Source organism: Bos grunniens, chromosome 5 (assembly GCF_055505025.1).
Source record: "Bos grunniens cultivar Pamir isolate PY7600 chromosome 5, Bosgru_T2T1.0, whole genome shotgun sequence".
Lineage (NCBI taxonomy): Eukaryota > Metazoa > Chordata > Mammalia > Artiodactyla > Bovidae > Bos > Bos grunniens.
Window position 1 is genome coordinate 38,848,773 of NC_141169.1, and position 18,932 is coordinate 38,867,704.

Here is an 18,932-nt window from a genome sequence, read left to right on the forward strand (position 1 = left end):
CTCCTGCATTGGCAGGCGAATTCTTCACCACTGAGTCAGCAGGAAGCCCCTTATTGTATAATATTATAATTTTAAAAAAGAGACACACTTAAGCTTTAAGAGAGACTTAAAAAATGAGGAAAGAATTGAGGGTGTGTGTATATATATAAATACAAGGAATAGATAGTGAGTTGCTTCAGGGCAAAGAGCAGCTGTTGTTCCTCTTTATAGCCCAGTATCCAGCACAATTGTCCACCCAGTTGAAGCAAAGACAGGAACCTGAAAAGAACTCCGGAGAGGTTGCCCTAGTGAGGGGTGTAGCGATTACAAAGGAGGATCAGATTCAGATCTTGGCTGCCCGGACTCCACGGTCTGGTTGTCTTTAGCAAGGCCACCAGGCTCACTGCAAAGTACACAGGGTTCCCAATAATAATGGGAGGTTATTTGCTTGTTTTTAAAACATCCTTGATATCCTAGGATATATAAAGCACAGGCTCTGAGAAATAAAGAAAACCTTATAACTTACTGTTTGATGTCAATAAAATCAAGCTGTTCCTAATAAGGCCTCCTGCTTCCAGTATCTAAGTGTCTGGATTTCTTTGAAATAACACTATTTATACATGTCTCTAATGCACAGCTATAAGAAAGGGCTGGAGAACCTCAAAGGTAAATTTTACAATCATTTCCATACCCATTTTCCCGTGGAACTTGATTTGGGAAAGTTGGTGTTTGATTTTCACCGAAGTTAAACAAACAAGGCCAACAGATCAGAGCCCCCATCACAAGTCAGACCTTCAGAGGGAATTCAGTAATTTTTTTTTTTTTTTCCTATTAACTTCATACCTGTAAGTCTTTCTCTTTGCATCCTGCAGAGCCGTTATGGGCTTTTATTCTTATTTTTATCCTCATCTGCAAATTTCATGTGGATGCCTGCAGATGATCCTGGGTTCTCTGCAGACACACTTCTTTCTCTTTCTCTCTCTTTCTCTCCTTCTGTCTCTCTAATTATTTGCTGAGGCCACAGATGCCATCCCTTGGCAGCTTCCTCACTCCAGTAGAATAATGAGACCCTGGCTTTTGAGAACTCGGTACTGGGAGTAAATGGTGTTTAAACTGAAGTTTTCCCCACTTTACTGGTAAAACACAATCCTTGACTACTCTGCGGGTGCGATGCCCTTGACTATCCCGCCTGTCCGGTACTGTGGGATGAGGCATTAGAATCTGTGTGTAAACATCGCAGTGAGGGGTAAGCTTAGGGCATCTTCTGAGCAGTGCCTGCTCCTTTTGAAGTGTCTGCTGGATTGTACCATTGTCATGCCCGTTGGAGGAATTCTTTGTTTTACAATGGCAGGGCTCTGAAGAGCCAGCTGATAAGACTTGGGACCCTGGTGTGAAACTGACCCTTTGAACTAGGAAGAATCTTTCAAGATAAGGAAGCCTTGGCGTTTTTATCACACTTTTTATTAGTGCTCTGAATGGAGCAGGTTAGTGTCCTTGCTAGGCAGGTAAATAAAAGTTTTTCAGGCTCTTCAGTAATGGCACAAACTAGGACCCAGGCTCCTTTTTGACAACGAAGCAGACCTTCCAATTGCCTATCTCAATGAAGATTTTTGAGAAATAGCATCAATTTGGGGGATTTACTCAGAACAAAAAGATTAATTGTACCAGGAGTAAAATGCAAATGAAACTCAAAAGACTTTTTCAAGAAAAATGTTAAGTTTCTGACTAAGAAGTGATCTTGATTATCTCTCAGACCAAATGGCATGCATAATTTTTCTTCATAAAGGTCATTGGTAGAACAGAAAGTAGAAAAATTGGCTCCATGGTAATCGTTTTTGAATTTACATTTTAATATCCTGAATGTTCCACATCTCAGATATTCTCCTGAAATGAACGGTACTCGTCATTCTGGCATTAAGTCACTCAACAAACCTTTGTCAGTCCTGATGGTGTGACAGGCCTGTTTTTTGGGGCAGCACTGAGCAAGGCAGTCTTGCTTTCCATCTACACGAGTCTTCCAGCCCAGCAGAGACCCCATCATCACACAAATGACTGAAGAGTGAACTGAAGGTTGTAGGCAACTGACAGGTGCTGTGGCAGTTCTTCTTCGGTCCTTCCTTTAGCACTTTATTTTGGGGGATGCTTTAAAGGAAGAATCTCATTTCCCCTTTTTAACAGTTCTTTGAGAGTTTGTGTTTCATGTCTGAGTTTGCTTTCCAACTTTTCCTTCAAGTTAGCCTGAATGCATCTCAGATGGTTTCCCAGAATAGAACTTTCCATTCAGACTAAGGAGCTGCAGATGAGATGGCGAATTCAGGGTACGTGCCTGGGAACTTTCATTGGAAGCTTTATACTGCCTAAACCCCAGAGAGATGAGGGTCTGTGTGGCTGCCCAGGTGATCAGGCTCATCAATGCACGTGGGCTTCTCTGTCTGGCTGCTATCCTCCCCAGGACAACAAGTCTACTCCACCACCCTGGGGTGTGGCAACAAATGTTAAGACAGCCTTTGGTTAAAATGGCCCTTGTGTATACAGCCGACCTCTATTCCTGGACGGTTTCCTAGACGGAAGAAATCAAAGAGTTAGAGGATTTCACAGCTATGAGACCTTAAAGATTATCTACCATTTTGTGGATGAGAAACTGAGCCCCAGAGAGTAAAGGTCTTCCAGCCAGTTACTGGCAGAAGCAGGACCACTATGACAAGCTCTGCCCTCCCCTCCATCCGATACCCAGAGTGCAGCTCCACCACACCACCCCCCAGGACCCCGAGAGTGCACTCCATCCATCTCCATCTCGCCTTTTCATTCTCACCACTTCCAGGACCTTTCTGCCCATCTGTGTTTGAAGTCATGCAGTTGTGAGCTATTTCCCACATTTGACCTAACCCAAATGTCTCTCCATGTTGTTTTTCCTTTAAACAAGCAACTAACTAATAATGCTATTTATATAGCTCTCTAAGTAATAAACGAAACTCTAAAGAATAAAGCCATTTATGCAACAGTTCTTTATCAATGAATTCCGTTGATGAATTTCTAATTTGGTATATGTTATATACCCGTGTATAAAACTGTTTAGACCAGACCAATAAAGGTTATCCTAAAAACTGCAGTACGGATTTACAGATTTATTACCACTTGCCTTTTTTTTCCTCTCAAACAGTAGCTCATTTGTGGGAATTACATTACATATAATGTTCAGGCATACTTCAGTTTTTAGCCAAAAAAGTCCATGGTACAGGATATTCTAACAGGAAAGTACATTGTGCTAAGATTATTGCCATATAATAAAGTTCTTAGTGCCCTTAAGCTGCATGAGTGTGGAGGATCCTTTATAAAAATACTTACTCTAGGAGAAATATTCCGCCCCCTTCCCCTTTTCCTGTTCCCTGCTTCCTCTACAGAGCCACTTCTTCATGCTTTTCATTTTCTGCTCTAACCATTACAAAACGAGGATGAGTATCTTTTCATGATTTTTGAAAAAAATGTAAAAGCAGTGTTCTCAAGTTGTCATTAAAATATATTTTCACTTTTGTTTATTTATACAGTTAACTTTTGTAAAACCCCAAAGTGACAAATTGATAGATGAATTCAAATAAGATTGACGTAATTGCATTTCACATCCTGATAAAAATCACAGAGGAACAGGAGTTGTAATCCTATCCTACTCTATGTCCTCAGATATGTATTTATCTTGTTCTCTGGCTAATGAGGAAAAATTAATCCTGTCAATACTGCGATTCAGCCTGGTGATAAGCTTCTATGTCATCTGTCACATGACTAGCTGTGGTCATCTTCTGTTTCCCTGCATTAAGTCAACACAGATGTTTTGGCTTTGGAAATGTCCATCAACTTCATTTAGGCTCTGCTGTCTGCTCAGTGCAGTGCAGCCTTCATTGATGGTGTAATGGGGATTGGAGGTTAGTTCCTCCCCAAGAGTTCTTTCTTACCATAATAATAACTGGAGGGGAAAAAATCTTCCATGCAATAAAACAAATTAGAAGACTAAACAGGAAAAAACCTGGTGTGAGAAGGAAAAGAAAATATTAATACTATAACAGAGAAGAGCAAGTGATATAGTTGTGAACAGATTGAATCATTTATTGTCATTTTGGAACAACAGCAAGTTGTGGGCTCAGTTCAGTTCAGTTCAGTCGCTCAGTCGTGTCTGACTCTTTGCGACCCCATGAATTGCAGCACACCAGGCCTCCCGGTCCATAACCAACTCCCGGAGTTCACTCAGACTCATGTCCATTGAGTCGGTGATGCCATCCAGCCATCTCATCCTCTGTCATCCCCTCTTCCTCCTGCCCCCACTCCCTCCCAGCATCAGAGTCTTTTCCAATGAGTCAACTCTTCGCATGAGGTGGCCAAAGTACTGGAGTTTCAACTTTAGCATCATTCCTTCCAAAGAACACCCAGGGCTGATCTCCTTTAGAATGGACTGGTTGGATCTCCTTGCAGTCCAAGGGACTCTCAAGAGTCTTCTCCAACACCACAGTTCAAAAGCATCAATTCTTTGGCGCTCAGCTTTCTTCACAGTCCAACTCTCACATCCATACATGACTACTGGAAAAACCATAGCCTTGACTAGACGGACCTTTGTTGGCAAAGTCATATCTCTGCTTTTGAATATGCTATCTAGATTGGTCATAACTTTTCTTCCAAGGAGTAAGCGTGTTTTAATTTCATGGCTGCAGTCACCATCTGCAGTGATTTTGGAGCCCCAAAAAACAAAGTCTGACACTGTTTCCACTGTTTCCCCATCTATTTGCCATGAAATGATGGGACCAAATGTCATGATCTTAGTTTTGTGAATGTTGAGCTTTAAGCCAACTTTTTCACTCTCCTCTTTCACTTTCATCAAGAGGCTTTTTAGTTCCTCTTCACTTTCTGCCATAAGTTGTAGGCTAGGGGAAGCCTTTTCTATCCTCTGGTTCAAACACCTTCTGGCTTATGTCTATGAAAGTCATGTGATTTATTGTTTTTCTGCTTTGTCTACACACACCTTGATCTTTTTTCTTTTCCCCTGGCTGTGCTGGATCTTCGTTGCTGCTCTTGGGCTTTCTTAAGCTGTGGCATGCAGGGCTACTCTGTAGCTGCAGTTGTGCATGCTTCTCATTGTGGTGCATTCTCTCGTTGCAGAGCATGGGCTCCGGGTGCACAGGCTTCAGTAGTTGCTCCGCTGAATGTGGGATCTTCCCAGAACAGGGATCCAACCTGTGTCCCCTACATTGGCAGGCAGATTCGTAACCACTGGACCAGGGGAAGTCCCACCTTGATCTTCTTAGTATTTTCAGTAAATATCCCCTGACCCCTGAAATGACATGTCATCTGCTTGCTTTGTGTCCACAATTCTGGGAAGCTAAAGAACACTCAGAACCCAGGGCAACAGCAGATGCCCAGCAGCCTTCAAATTTCAGCAATCTTACCCAGCAGGACAGCCATTACTTTAAATCAGTGGGAGCAGCACTTGCCTCAGAAGCATCCTGTAAATGGAGCCTTTGCAGAGGAAATGTGCTGAAATGACAGAAACTGTGCATAATTAAAATTAAGCAGTGCATGGCCCCCAATTTAATTTAAATTTAAATTGAATGGGTTTAAATGTTAGGTATTCAATGGCTCTAATTTCTACAGTTCTCATTTCATGCTTTTTTAAAAACCTATTCTAACAATTCATGAGAAAACTTTGAAAACTATGTTTTAATGATGTTGTGGATTAAAACCAGCACCACAAAGCCACATCCAAAGAATAATTTCACCTAATATGACAAAAGAGAAGTTCACTTTCACTTGAGCAAGATATCTTAACCAAGAGAGGTCAGATCCCCAAAATGACATCTATCCCTTTAGAACTTTTCATGAAAGAGATCTGGGATTTACTTATGAGCATGCATGCTTCATAAGCAATATTGAAGACCTTGGAGTGTCTGGGTAGAATTTTGCTTTGACCAGCTACTCAATGAAAACTTGAAGTAGCTCTTCTTTCTCCTCACACAAATTTATCACTGTCTTAGGAGAGCTAGTAACCAAAGTGAATTGTGTCTGTAGACCAATGCATGGTTCCTAAACCCAGTTAGAAATTGCAGTTATCTAGGAAAACTGCATGAAATGTAAATTTCTGGCTCCTAACTCAGACTTCTTTTTAAAATTTTATTTCTTGTTGGCCTTGGTGGGTCTTCTTTGCTGCACAGGCATTCTCTAGTTGCAGCCAGCGGGGGCTACTCTCCACTTGCGGTGTCCATGGGCTTCTGATTGCAGTGGCTTCTGTTGTTGCAGAGCACAGCTCCAGGGCACTTGGGCTTCTGCGGCATGAGGGCTCAGTAATTGCAGCTCCCAGGCTCAACAGTTGTGGTGCAAGGGCTTAGTTGCTCCATGACACGTGGGATGTTTCCAGACCAGGGATTGAACCCATCTCCTGCATTGGCAGGAGGACTCCTTAGCACTGAGCCACCAGGGACGCCCTTAACTCAGACTTATTGAATTAAAATCTATGGGGATGTGGTTCAGGCATCTATATGTTTTTAGACTTTCCAGGTGATTCTTTTCTTTTGACTGCACGGGGTCTTTGTTGCAGTGTGTTGTGGAATGTCGCAGCGTGGCTTCTCTTGTTGGGGAGCACAGGTTCTAGAGCACGTGGACTCAGTAGTTGTGGAGTGTTAGCTACTCTAGTTGTGGCAGCTCCAAGGTTTAGTTGTCCCAAGGCATGTGGGATCTTAGTTCCCCAGTCAGGAACTGAACCTGAGTCCGCCGCATTGAAAGGCAGAATCGTAACCACTGGACCGCTGGATAAGTCCCTCTCTGGTGGGAGGGAATCAGTGTAAGTGATTCTTACACTGACAACCGGTGCAGCATCAGTTGCTCTTGGCTAACTGTTATTAGGGACAGTGCCCATCCATAATATCTAAGAGCAAGTTCTTACCCCATTGTACAACTAGAATTTTTGAATTTCATTTAATAGACACTTTTGGAGTATCTCTGCAGGACAAAACAATTTTGCCTTCACTGGGAATTACTGGCCCGTAGCCTGTAAAACACAGAAGCCCTCATCCATCTGACTGAGTGGATACATGGTCAAGGAGTGGGCCCTTGGTCGTGTTGGATTTCAACCCCAGCCCTGGGATGGGGCCATTTTTTAACCTCACAGACTGAGGAGCCACAAAGCCCTGTCTGCAGGAAGGTAAGCACAAAGTGTTAAACCAGAAAGAAGCAGACAGAAGACTAGAGGAAGAAAGGATTCTGTCTCAGTTTCTGAGTGTTTCTTTTTCTGAACTGTGGTCATTTTCTGAAGCTCAGCTATAGTCCTGCTGTGTGTTGCCTGAGACACAGGCCTATGTCTCCGTCTGTTAAATGATCACTCCCCACCCTTTTTCTCCTTAAATTAGTCTGGTTTCTGTTACTTACAAAATAGTCCTGTTACAAACCTCATTATTTCAACTCAACCCAGTTTGCATAACACAGTTCCCTGATGTATTTAGCACGCTTGGATGCCACCACAAGGGAGAAGAAGGAGCCCACCTGTGGAATCAGTCCAGGGTGACCCCATTCAGGTTTTCTGCCCAGATGTGCCCATTTTGGAGGCAAATACACTTTTGTTCATTGTCAGGACATTCTCTTTTCAAGACCCTTGAATTATATAGCTAATAGTTCCCTGTACTCTGCCCACCAGATTTCCCTGAACAAGAGGTTTCCTTCCTGGCTCCACTCCCAGGACTCCTGTCCAGGAGACACACCCCTGAGCTTTCTCTGGCTCTATTTTCAGAAAACTGCCTTTAGCTTCTAACATGCCCTGCTTTTTAAGCACCCTCGTTATTTTTTTTTCCTTGGACCCCACTTTTCTTCACCTCTCATTTCCCCTTTTAAAAAACCATCAGCAGATTTTAATTCGTGTGTGATTTTTGTGAGGAAATGGGATTTTGTTTGTTTTTGCCACAGATGCAAAATTTAAACTAAATATTTGTCTCAAACCTCTTTTCCCCAAGAATCTCTTTTGTCACTTAATTAAATAACCAAGACCCCTTTTTGAATTGCATGCATCTTGATGATGGAAGGACCACAGGGAGGGACTTTGGAGGCTATAGGAACCTCACACTTGACCTAGGCTTCGTCCCTTTATTATGCGAATTGAGTTAGGGAAGGAAGAAGGTGTGGGGATAAAGATTTCCACAGCTGAGAATTACCCCAGAGGCAGGGAATATTCTGATGAGAATTTATTTGGGATATTTGCGTTTCCTATGACAGTAAGACCTAGAAGAAAAACCAGCTTCATAATTTGTTACTTTTTTTTTTTTTTCGGTTGGATGGTGCTTTCCTTACAACAGATATTGAAGTCTGTGGTCCTTAATTGTGTTTTGTGTTCAAGTTCCATGGAAGAGCTCTAAATGGAACATCTCATGATTTTGTAAGGTCTGTGCTCTTTTCCATGGTTACTTTAGTTAAGATCTGTATCATGATAGTCCATTTGGGAAAATTCCAGGGATTTTAGTGTGTGTCTTAATTTCTTTACTACCCAGAATGGCAAAGAATCCATCCCCTTGTGTAAAATGAGTGTGAGGAACGTCTGGGCATGCTCATCCAGGTGGGAGTCACTAAGCCCGAGACTGTTCTAGATAAGTAACAGGTGTGAGGTGTTGTCACAAGGCTCTTCTCTTTGACAGCTGAATTGAGCCATAAAATTTTTGAATAATTTATGCAAGTTTCCAGGATTCAGAAAGAGCTAGTGTCGATTTCACAAGGAAATCCTTACAGTTAATTTTGTGTGTGCGTGTCGCTTATCTTTGGCTGAGGTGAAAATATTCAGATTTCCCTATAAGTCAAAATTAATTTTGTAAACTATTATCCATGGTCTTAGCATCTTCTTTGCGCTTTTCAGTAAAATCAGAGTTTATCACAATCATATGTTTTAATTTATATTTTAAAATATTACAAGATGGCCAAGACTGAGTTTAAGAAACCTTTAAAACATCTTTAATTTTGGTGAACTGGTAAGTTTGCATACTCTTTTTTTTTGTAAGCTGAATTTTTCCTCCTCCTCAAAAAAAAAAAAAGGAAAGCAAGGCAACATGTGGTTTGTTACATTCATGGCTCTTCTTAGCCTGTTTTGCATTAGGAGGTTATGGAAACCCAAGACTGAAAGCTCCATAAAGCAAACCTTACAGTGAAGAAAAGAAATAGAGAAAAGAACATCTGAAACTTGGCCGTTTTCCCCCATCTGCCCTAGAAATACATTCCAGTATGAAATGTGGGTCCCTGATAGTTGGCAGTATAAAGGAGCAGAAAGGCAAATACTTTAAAAAAAAAATCATACCTATTAAGTACCTTGAGTAAGTAGCCTCTATATTTTCCCTTTAAGAACTATCTAAAACAAAACTATCTGGGAAAGAACAGATCTGTAAATGTCCAGTCATTCCCCAGCCATTCTTTAACTATCAGTTCCTCCCCTACTCAAAACAAAAACTGCCACCAAGAGTCTACCCAGTGAGTGTCATAGCTGCCACTCTTGCCGGCTGGCCTCTGGGAGTGATATGGCAGAGGCCCTAGCCCACTTTTCCTACTTTGTCCCAGTGCTGTTAATGGTGACAGTAAATGTTTTTCCTCACAATGCACAGAAAATTTGCTGCCTAGTTAACACACTAGAGGTCGCTTTAAATTATTTTTCCCCTAATAATTTCACTACAAGTGAAATTGCTTATTACGCAGCATCAGCAACAAAATGCCCAGATGTTCCTATTACAGGCTTTCAAGGATCCCAAATATTTATGTATATGAACGTCATATTTATTCTCCCTAAGAATTCTCTTAATTAGGCATGAGAAATATTTTCCTATAGAGTGACAAGCATTTTTTTATAGATTTTAATTGTCTGTGAAAAAAACATGCTGTGCTTCATAAAAGGTGTTCTTAGGAATCAGATAGTTGTATGTTCAGAAAAGTCATTATAAAATAGATTCTTGGAAAGACAAGAAGATGATTAGAAATGTTACTTGTGTAGGAACTGGCCCTCCTCTTCTATCTTTTGAATGGTGACTCCATTTGAAGAGGTTATCTACCCATGTCATTGGATTATTTCCAAAAATTTTTGACTCTTTAGATCCTAAAAGCATGATAAGTCATAAAACTATTTTTCTAATGATATTTTCAGTCTTCACTAAGTTGCTCCCTGCTCCCAAACATACCTTTCCAAAAGGTGGAGAGAAGCATTTCAGAGATTCCTGGAATCTTGTTAGAACCTATTGAAAGAGAAGCTAAAGACTTTAGAAATGGTCAGTAATGGAAATGAGGTTTGGTCTATTGTATTAGCAGCAATGCAGTCAGTCATCTTAGTCTGTGTTAAGTAAAAAATGTGTGTCCTTCTGTAAGAAGCAGATTGTCTGTACAAGCCTGCTTATATTATATGGAATTATATGAGTGATATTATATGAGTCTTAATAGTTTCTATTATTTGAGCTCATCTGCAACAAATTTTTGTTGGGGGACATTTTGGCAATTACAATCACCAAGAAATGCTGCCAGACTATTAATTCTATTGTCTTTTTTTTTTTTTTCCTTTTTATTCATTTGCTGTAACTGAACTGAAGGACCTTAGTAAAACAACAATAATAATGTATTATGGTCCTGGGAGTTGAGCTGTAATCAATTTTGTCTGACAGGCTTATTAATGGCTGCATTATTACTGCAGTGCCTTTTTGCCTTCAGGATGTCATGTGAGATGCGTTCAGATGAATGGGTCACACATAAGCTACAAACCAAACCATTCTCGTGGTTTTGCCCTTTGTTCAGCATAATCTGCCTCTAAATCGAGGAGCTGATGGTTGGGCTCCATCTGAGAGTGATACCCTTACTTGAGTAAGAGCTTAGCACACCCTGATACTCTAATGATGAATAGTTGCATCAGAGCAACTGTTATATGAATGATCTTCAGATACAGGCCAGTTTTGTTGTATTTGGACAATAAATGACTTTGTATCTATAGAAGTTAAAAATGCAGTGAAACTGCTTCCAAAAGCTCAGTGTCTCAGTTTTCTGAGGACCCCCAGGATTGGGGGCTGTGGGTGATGCCCCTCCTTTGAACTGTGCAGCATTTCTGTCCTAGAGGTCAGGGTAGCCAGTGTGTTGTCACTGAGTGCATTGCTTCATTTCTAGATGAAATAATGTGGCATGAACCTTCTAGAATTATCCTTCCTACTTCCTGGTGATATCGCTGAGTCACCAGTTGGGGCAAGCAAAGCATGTTATTTTGCCATTTGTAAGAAGCTCTGCTTTAAAAGCAAATAACCTAGTGGTTGAAGACCATAGGCTTCGATGTCAGACCTGGTTCTGAATCCAGGCTCTTGCACTAATTAGCTGATGATTAGATGATGGAGCAACTTACATGTCATATTTGTAAAATGAGGAATATAAGGAATATAAAATAAGGAATATAACATGCCTTATCATGTTATTAGAATTTTTTTTTAATGTACAGGATTTAACACAAGGCCTAGCCTACAAGTACTCCAGATATTATAGTTACATGATAGTAATAATAATAGTGATGGCGTTTCACTTGGCATTATTATATTCTTAGCATGTCACCAAATAAAATGCAGTAACATGCTATATGTCCAAGATGATGCACAATTCTAATGCATACTTGACCCCTCATTCTGTGCTGACGCCACCCCTGTCTTTAGGTCACTGCATGTTCAGTGAAAGGAAGGCCATGTGTCAGGTACACGATGGCTTGCTGTGAGACAGCATCCTCTTTCCTCAAAGGATACTAGGATGCTCGTTACATCCAGATCCACCCAGACTGCACTTTTATCCTCACAGACAGCTTCCTCACCATGATCATCATGGGATCATATCACTGCATTTTGTTTGAGAAAGCTCTTTTAAGGAACCAGAAATACCAGAAGGTCTGTTTCTCAAAATACATCTTTTCCAATCACTAATATTAAGCAAAATAGTGACTGTAGCCCATCCTTATTGGTGTAACTGCCAAGTGGAAAGTTTGAGTTTCTGGGTTGTCCCAAAGCTCTGTGCACAGAGGAAGAGAAGCTATCTGTTGAGTTAAAAGAAAAAAAAATTTCTATTTGAGAAAGAAAATAGGCGGTAATTTTGGTGGAGGGACTGGTCTGAATAAGATGGGGGTCCTGGGGCTAATGGAGAGTCTTAGAGGAATGGAAATGCAGCATAGAAACCTCTGGTGTAATGGGACCTCAGGGAACATTCCTGGACCCATCCCAAATGAAGTCCTGAAGTAAGAGTCAGCCAGGCAGATAAAAATGTGTGGCTAGACAGTTGCACATAGAGGAAACAGCAGGATTAGACAAAGGGTCATGAAACAACATGATATGCTTGGAAACCACAAGTTCTGGAGCCAGAGGTGAGATATGACAAGTGATGGAGATACAGTCGGAGGGATCAATGGGGGCTGGAAATGAAGGACCTTCATTTATCCCATGGAGGTGCCAGGAAAACTGAAGAAGGGATTTTTAAAGTAGAAGAATGATATAGGTTTATAGTGCTCAAGTGAGGGAAAATGGGTATGTAGGGAAGAGAAGCCCTCGAGGCTTGGCTGCTGTAGCATCCCAGGATGGGGGACAGGGTGAGATAGAAAATGGAAAAGATGCAAAGATCCAGTAAGTCCCTGAATGAGGGCAGGCAAGAAGAAGGGCACTTGGTGAAGGAGGCGCCTGTGATGGTCAGGTGTCTGGCTTACTGGGGGTACTGGCGGTAGGTACCATAAACAGACCAGGAAGAGAGGAGGAAGGAGGATTATTGGTCTGGAGGTGGGTGGAGCATATCATTTAGTAATTTGAGCTTGCTAAAGAGATTTCACTTTAGCCAATTGGTTTAAGTTCATTTCAGATCCCATATGCTAAAAAGAATAACGTAAAAGATAAATTTTATGAGGTTCCTTTAAATATTAAAACTAGAGAGTTGAACACTAAATTAGTTGACTCACTTTTTTCCAAATAAAAATAGAGAAAACAAAATCAATGGATTGATAATTGACATAATATAAGAGTGCTTAACAAGGTCTGGAACCAGTCACTGAGCATTCAGCAAATATTCACAGAGAAAACTCTATGTAGCAGGCAAAGTACCTAATGGGGTAGGCCTGAGTATCTAAGCACTTGGGATAGATTCATTGCTAAACAAAATAGGCAATATCGCTTCCCTTAGCCCCTCTATAATTCAATGCAGGTACAATGCTGAAGAGATGAGCACTCCAAGCATAAAAGACAAAGGAAATATTAAAAGTAACTTTCATCAAAAGATAGTTACTTACCTAGAGCTATGTGATTTGATCCAATATAACAATTGGAATTCCAACTCCTGGCCCTGGCCCAACCTGGGATAGCTGGTAAACCAGTCCCCACTACAAAATCACCTTGTGTAAATTCCCACAGTTCCAGAAGGGGACTTGGTATCTTAGATAAGATAAAGAAACTACAGAAAGCATGGCTGACCTTTTGTTTTTGGCAAGAGGCTGCTTGAAATAATTCTTTGCGGACACCTCTGTAAGAACGTTATTGTACATGGCAGTTGTTAAAAGCTGGCCCACCCTCATTGGCCCAGATATTTCCTTGTGGAGAATCAACCGTCTTAGGTAGTGGAGAGTTTAAATAGCATGAAAAATACAAAGGTGAGCTAAATAGCTTTGAGTGTGTAGTTCATGAAGCAAAGCAGCAAATACTCTATAATTTTAATTTTTAAGACAAAGCAGTATTTATTATTTACATGTTTTGCACAGAATACAAACTGCAAGATTGCAGAGCTCACCTAACACACCAAGTTTCCACTTTTTGTTTCATCTCTGCAGCAGGCTTGGCTGGGTTATTCTACATAATCTTCCAACCTTAGAGTCATGTACCTGTTTCCTTCCATAATGAATGACCCTGAGCTCTAACACTGGAGGATGCCAATGCTGTATTTTAAGAATGGATTCCAACAGGAAGATAAAGTTTGAACTTAGAAACGTAAATATCAACACTTTGGGTTACCTTGAGTTTATCTTCCATGGACAGTGAAAAATATCTGCAGTTTCAAGCTGGAGCTCTCATATCAGGGCTAACTTGTTGATTGTCTTTCCAGGAAACCATGGGAATGCTGACTTAAGAAATGGTGGCCCCCATCTGCCAGTTCTCAAAGTCCATGCTGGGCCATCACAGCCCAGTCTCTCCGCCCTCAGACACACTGCCCTTGACTCCTGGAAAGGCTTTCAGGCTCTTTCCATCTGGTTTCCCTGCACTGCTGTCTCTGCCCTCCCTCTAATGAGGGCAAAGACACAGTCATTTCGCTCTTCTTGAAGCCTCTGTGACTCCCTGTAGCCCTTGGAATAGCTAAACAGCCCTGGCACACACAGCCATTTAGAGTCTGGACCTACCTCCCGGCTGTGCTCTGCCACATCACTGTGGGTTTTCTAAGGGCAGCTCACTCTTTTAGCCCTCAAGCTTTGACAGGCCCAACTGGGCCTTGGTTCCTACTCCCAACTCCACTGATTACCCTAATCAACTACTTCAAATCCTTTCAGGCCCAGCTCAGATGTCACCCCACTTTCCTAGATTCTCACCTTCTAACCAGAATTGATCGATCAACGTTTCCTCTTACTCTTATATTAGAATTTTAACCATACCTCAACTTTAGTATAATCACAACATACCATGGTTTCTTATGTGTTTTGGAAAATTAGAACAATTGGTAATTTTCCCTACTCATCTTGTGTGTTTTCCTATGCCTTCTATTTTATCAAGATATAAATAGAATATGAAATTTAAATTAGACTTAAACCCTCCCCTTAAGGACTTCATATTTAAATATCATATTCTATGAAGTCCTTAAGGGGAGGGTTTAGGTCTAACAGAGCTGCGCTGAATTAAATATCTTTTGATTCAACCAAAGAATCTATCAATAAATCAATGGATGAATTTATGAAGCATCAGCCTGGAACAACAGGCAGCTCTTGTTCCAGTATGTCTGGCTCCATGGAAATTTGGGACTGATGACTGCAGCAGAGGTTTCACCCTTGAAGTTTGTGACTGAGCAGAAGATAGCACAGGGAGGAATTATGTATTCATATATCTTTCTGTATCAACTAATAACAATTCAAGAAGTCATTTTATGCTTGTGAGCGTTTCTTCCTTATATTAATATTGTAGAATATTTTCTTTAATGTTTCTTAAACCATTTTTATAAAGGTTTTATATGAGCATTTTGGAAAAAAAAAAGGTTGTAAATAGTGTGAAGATACAAAGGTACAATTATTTTACAAATAGACAGTTGACCCTTGAACAACACAGGTTTGAACTACACAGGTCCACTTACCCTTGACAGTTTTTCAGTAGTAAATGCTAAGTGCTGCACTGTCTGTGAATCTTCGGATGCAGAGGAACCAAGGAGAGGGGGTTATACACAGATTCACCCCACCTTGCTCAAGGGTCAACTGTAAGTTCAAAAGTCAAAGTTTCCATCTGCCTTTCTCTAGAAATCATATCAATGGTTCAGTAATTATATTCCTCTAAATAGTTTTGCTATGCATACCTTAGCCAATATATTATTAGCTATAATAATGTGATCATACTATGTATTGGGATTTGCATCTCAATATTATCCTGAATAACTTTCCGTGTATAGATCTCTCAGTATTTGTTTGAATAACTTTGTTTATAGCTGTGCTGGGTCTTCATTGCTGCGACGGCTTCTCTCTAGTTGTGGCGGGCCAGCGCCTCTGTTTAGTTTCGGTGCTCAGGCTTCTCGCTTCGATGGCTTCTCGTATTGTGGAACATGCATGGGCTGTAGGGCACTCATGCTCCGGTAGTTGTGGCTTCCGGGGTCTTGAACACAGGTTTAGTCATGGCACGTGGCTTAGTTGCCCTCCTACACGTGGGAGCCTCCCACACCAGGAACAGAACCTGTTCTCCTGCACTGGTAGGCAGATTCTTCACCACTTAGCCACTAGGGAAGCCCCCTAGATGTCTCAATATTGATTGGAGGATTTATTCTTTATTTCTTAACATGTTGGCGGTTTTTCAGCAATGAAATCTTAAGTATGTTGTATTAAACCACAGATCTATAGGAATAGAGAAAGTTGAAAAACTTAAGGAAGGTTTAAGTTCTTAAGGAATACAGGTTTAATTATCTGTCCATGGAAAGAGACATTTCCTGGACTGGGAAAGGGCTGTTTCAGAGCAGTAGAGAGTGAGTGGTGGGTTTTTACTAGAAGTCATAACTCTGAGCGAGAGTCAAATGGAAGGACCTGATCCTATTATATTCTTCCACCCAGCCTGGGCTATAGACTCAAGACACCTGCCTGTTATTAGTGTCACAACCAGCTATCAAATTTTAAGAGACTCAAAAAATATTAGAACTGGTGGAGTCTCTGGAAGCATCTAGTTTGAGATGGTGAAGCCTGAGTTCTAATACCTCAGGCTAATACCTTAGAGAAGTGATTTGTCCCTGAGCCTAGTAACTGACGGAGAATAGACTTTAAATTCTCCTAACATCAAACCCAGTGCATCGAGATATTTTGCAGGGAGGATTTACCTTACTCTCAAAGGAGTTAGGAGTTGGGGGAGGGGATGGCTGGCTGGGAGGATTGGAGTAGTAAATCTAAAGAGGGACTGGGTGTAGAAAATGTTAAAGAACCAGTGCTCTCTAATCACATTGCTTTAAATATAATCAAAGGCGGAAAGAAAGTAATTGGAGACCTAGAGAAACTGCAACCTATTATAAAACAACATCCAGCCTATTAACTCTCGGAAGAGCTGATACTGCCTTCAGGCCCTTCCCTGGGGCTGTTGAGGACTCAGCTGACCCTAGAATTTGCAGGTGTTCAGTTAGCCATCAGGATATACTGCCCAATCAGAGATACAACACAAATGTTAGAGTTAAAAAGAAGGTAAAACACTTTACATAAACATTTAGTGGTAACAAATTTGGTAACAGACTTGAAGAATTATGATTATAATTGTTTTTCTGGATCTCGGTTTTTTTTCTGGACAAGATGTGGGATCCTACGGATTGTTGTCAACTCTAGCATTGTCTGACTCTATGATTTATTTTTTGAGCTATTTTCATTAGAAATTGCATCCAACATTACAGGTGTTGTGATTCTTTTAGTTACCTATCTCTACACAGTCAGAACTACCCAATTGTTGTCCTGAAAACTATCACCCTACTGAACATTTCCTATGCCAACCGCCCCTTAAATTTAGTGAGTGAAATGTCATTTGATGAATTTCAGAGTCCTTGATCTCTCTTTTCTGTTCAGAAACATAGACATTCAATCATTTAAATAGACTCTTCCTAGATGACTGACTTTTAGTTACAAATCCTTCCACATAGCTGTGACCAAGAGCAACTCTTACTCTTAAATAAAGTAGGTCTGTTTTACAAATGGAAAAATAGAAGCAAGGAGCAGAAAAGACCTCAAGGTCACCATATACAAATCATAGGAGAACCAAGGAATAGAACTCAGTTGTGCTTTCTATTTTGTACGTTTATCTCCTTCTCCCAGACCCAATAAAGCTGACATTTGACAACCAAAATGCTCCCTCTTTATTTCTCTGCCCTTGGCGGTTTTCTTTCTGTCTGTCTTAGTCTCCTCCATTAAGACACTGGAATTCAGTCTGGCTTTAGGTTAGAAACAAAAGTTCCTTGTTCAGGTATGGTATGGCAATGAAGGCCTGAGAAGAATGTCCCCAACCCATTCATTCATTTACCTCCTGCTTATTGAACTTGTCTACTAAGTGTGGGGCATGAATCTTAGTGCTGAGAGTATAGTAACGAACCTGCAAAGGCTAGGGAAGAAGACAGGCAGCAAACATGAACAAATAGGATGTCAAGCAAGAGTGCTGTGAAGACAGCACAAATAAGGGGGGTGGGGGGGGTGATATTTGGGATGGGCAGCTGGAAAAGGCCACTCTGAGTGAGAGTAGGGCAGAGACCTGTTGGCTAGAGGGAACAAGGTCCTGTGAATTTCTGGGCTTCCTTTCTCAGCCTCCTGGCAAGTGTGATTTCCAGGCAATGAATATTCCTCCCCGCTAAAACAAAAGGATGCTGGTTGGGGGCCTTGCTCTCCATCCTGCATAAGTTCACCCTTGACAATAACAATGCCTTTCAGACCGGACTAAGGTCTGTTGCATTCAGATTGAACTTTAGTAGGAAGTTTTTAACTGTCTCCAAACCCACTTCATCACTGAAAACACTTAAAATAGGCAATAAAGCTGACCGTAACTGTTGAAAATGTAACAAACAGTATTTACCAGTAACTATGTGAGAAGAAGCACACTTAGAATGGCAGACATTTAATACTAGTAAGTGTTGCTATGGCTTGTAGTTGGGAGGGTTCTGGGGCCTTGGCTAAGGTGTAGCTCTCCATTAAAAGCTTTCAAAAAGGAGCCACCTGGCATAGCATTGGCCTGCTGATACTCCCTGTATTATGATAGTTTGGGTTTGATTTAAGTCAGTAATGGACTGCACACTGTCAGTTGATGACTTCCCTGACAAAGTCCAAACAGAAATGAAATAAGAAAAAGGAAATCTGACCTAGGTATTCACGACTCATTTCACAGCTCCCCAGAGGAAAGTGGTCATCTTTGAAGTCCATCTCTGCCCTCTCACCAATCTCCATACAACCTGAAGGCAGAGGAGATCTACATTAGAACTGTTTGGGAACCATCTTCACAACTTGTGTTCTAGATTTACCAACATAGAGTATGTTTCAATAACAGATCCTGTTGCCTAAATCAGTGTTTCCAAGCTAGTCTACCAGCATAGCCATTACCTTTTTGGGGGGCCTCTGCCACTTTAAAAAAGTAACTTAAAAAAAGCAGCTTCTCAGCTGCCTTGCTTTGCAGCAGAGATAACAGAAATTGGCCACAGAGTTATTTACTTGACTGCTCTATTTATAGCAACTTGCTTGTGTATTTTTAAATCACAGTTACAATGGGCTATTGTTCCGTTGTATA

General features: G+C 41.0%; 1 protein-coding gene across 2 annotated transcripts in view; it reads left to right on the forward strand.

Annotated features, from left to right (window-relative positions):
• The window catches only part of PRICKLE1 (prickle planar cell polarity protein 1), a 112,452-nt gene that overhangs the window by 70,911 nt on the left and 22,609 nt on the right, over window positions 1–18,932 (forward strand). The gene's annotated exons all lie outside the window — the stretch shown is intronic.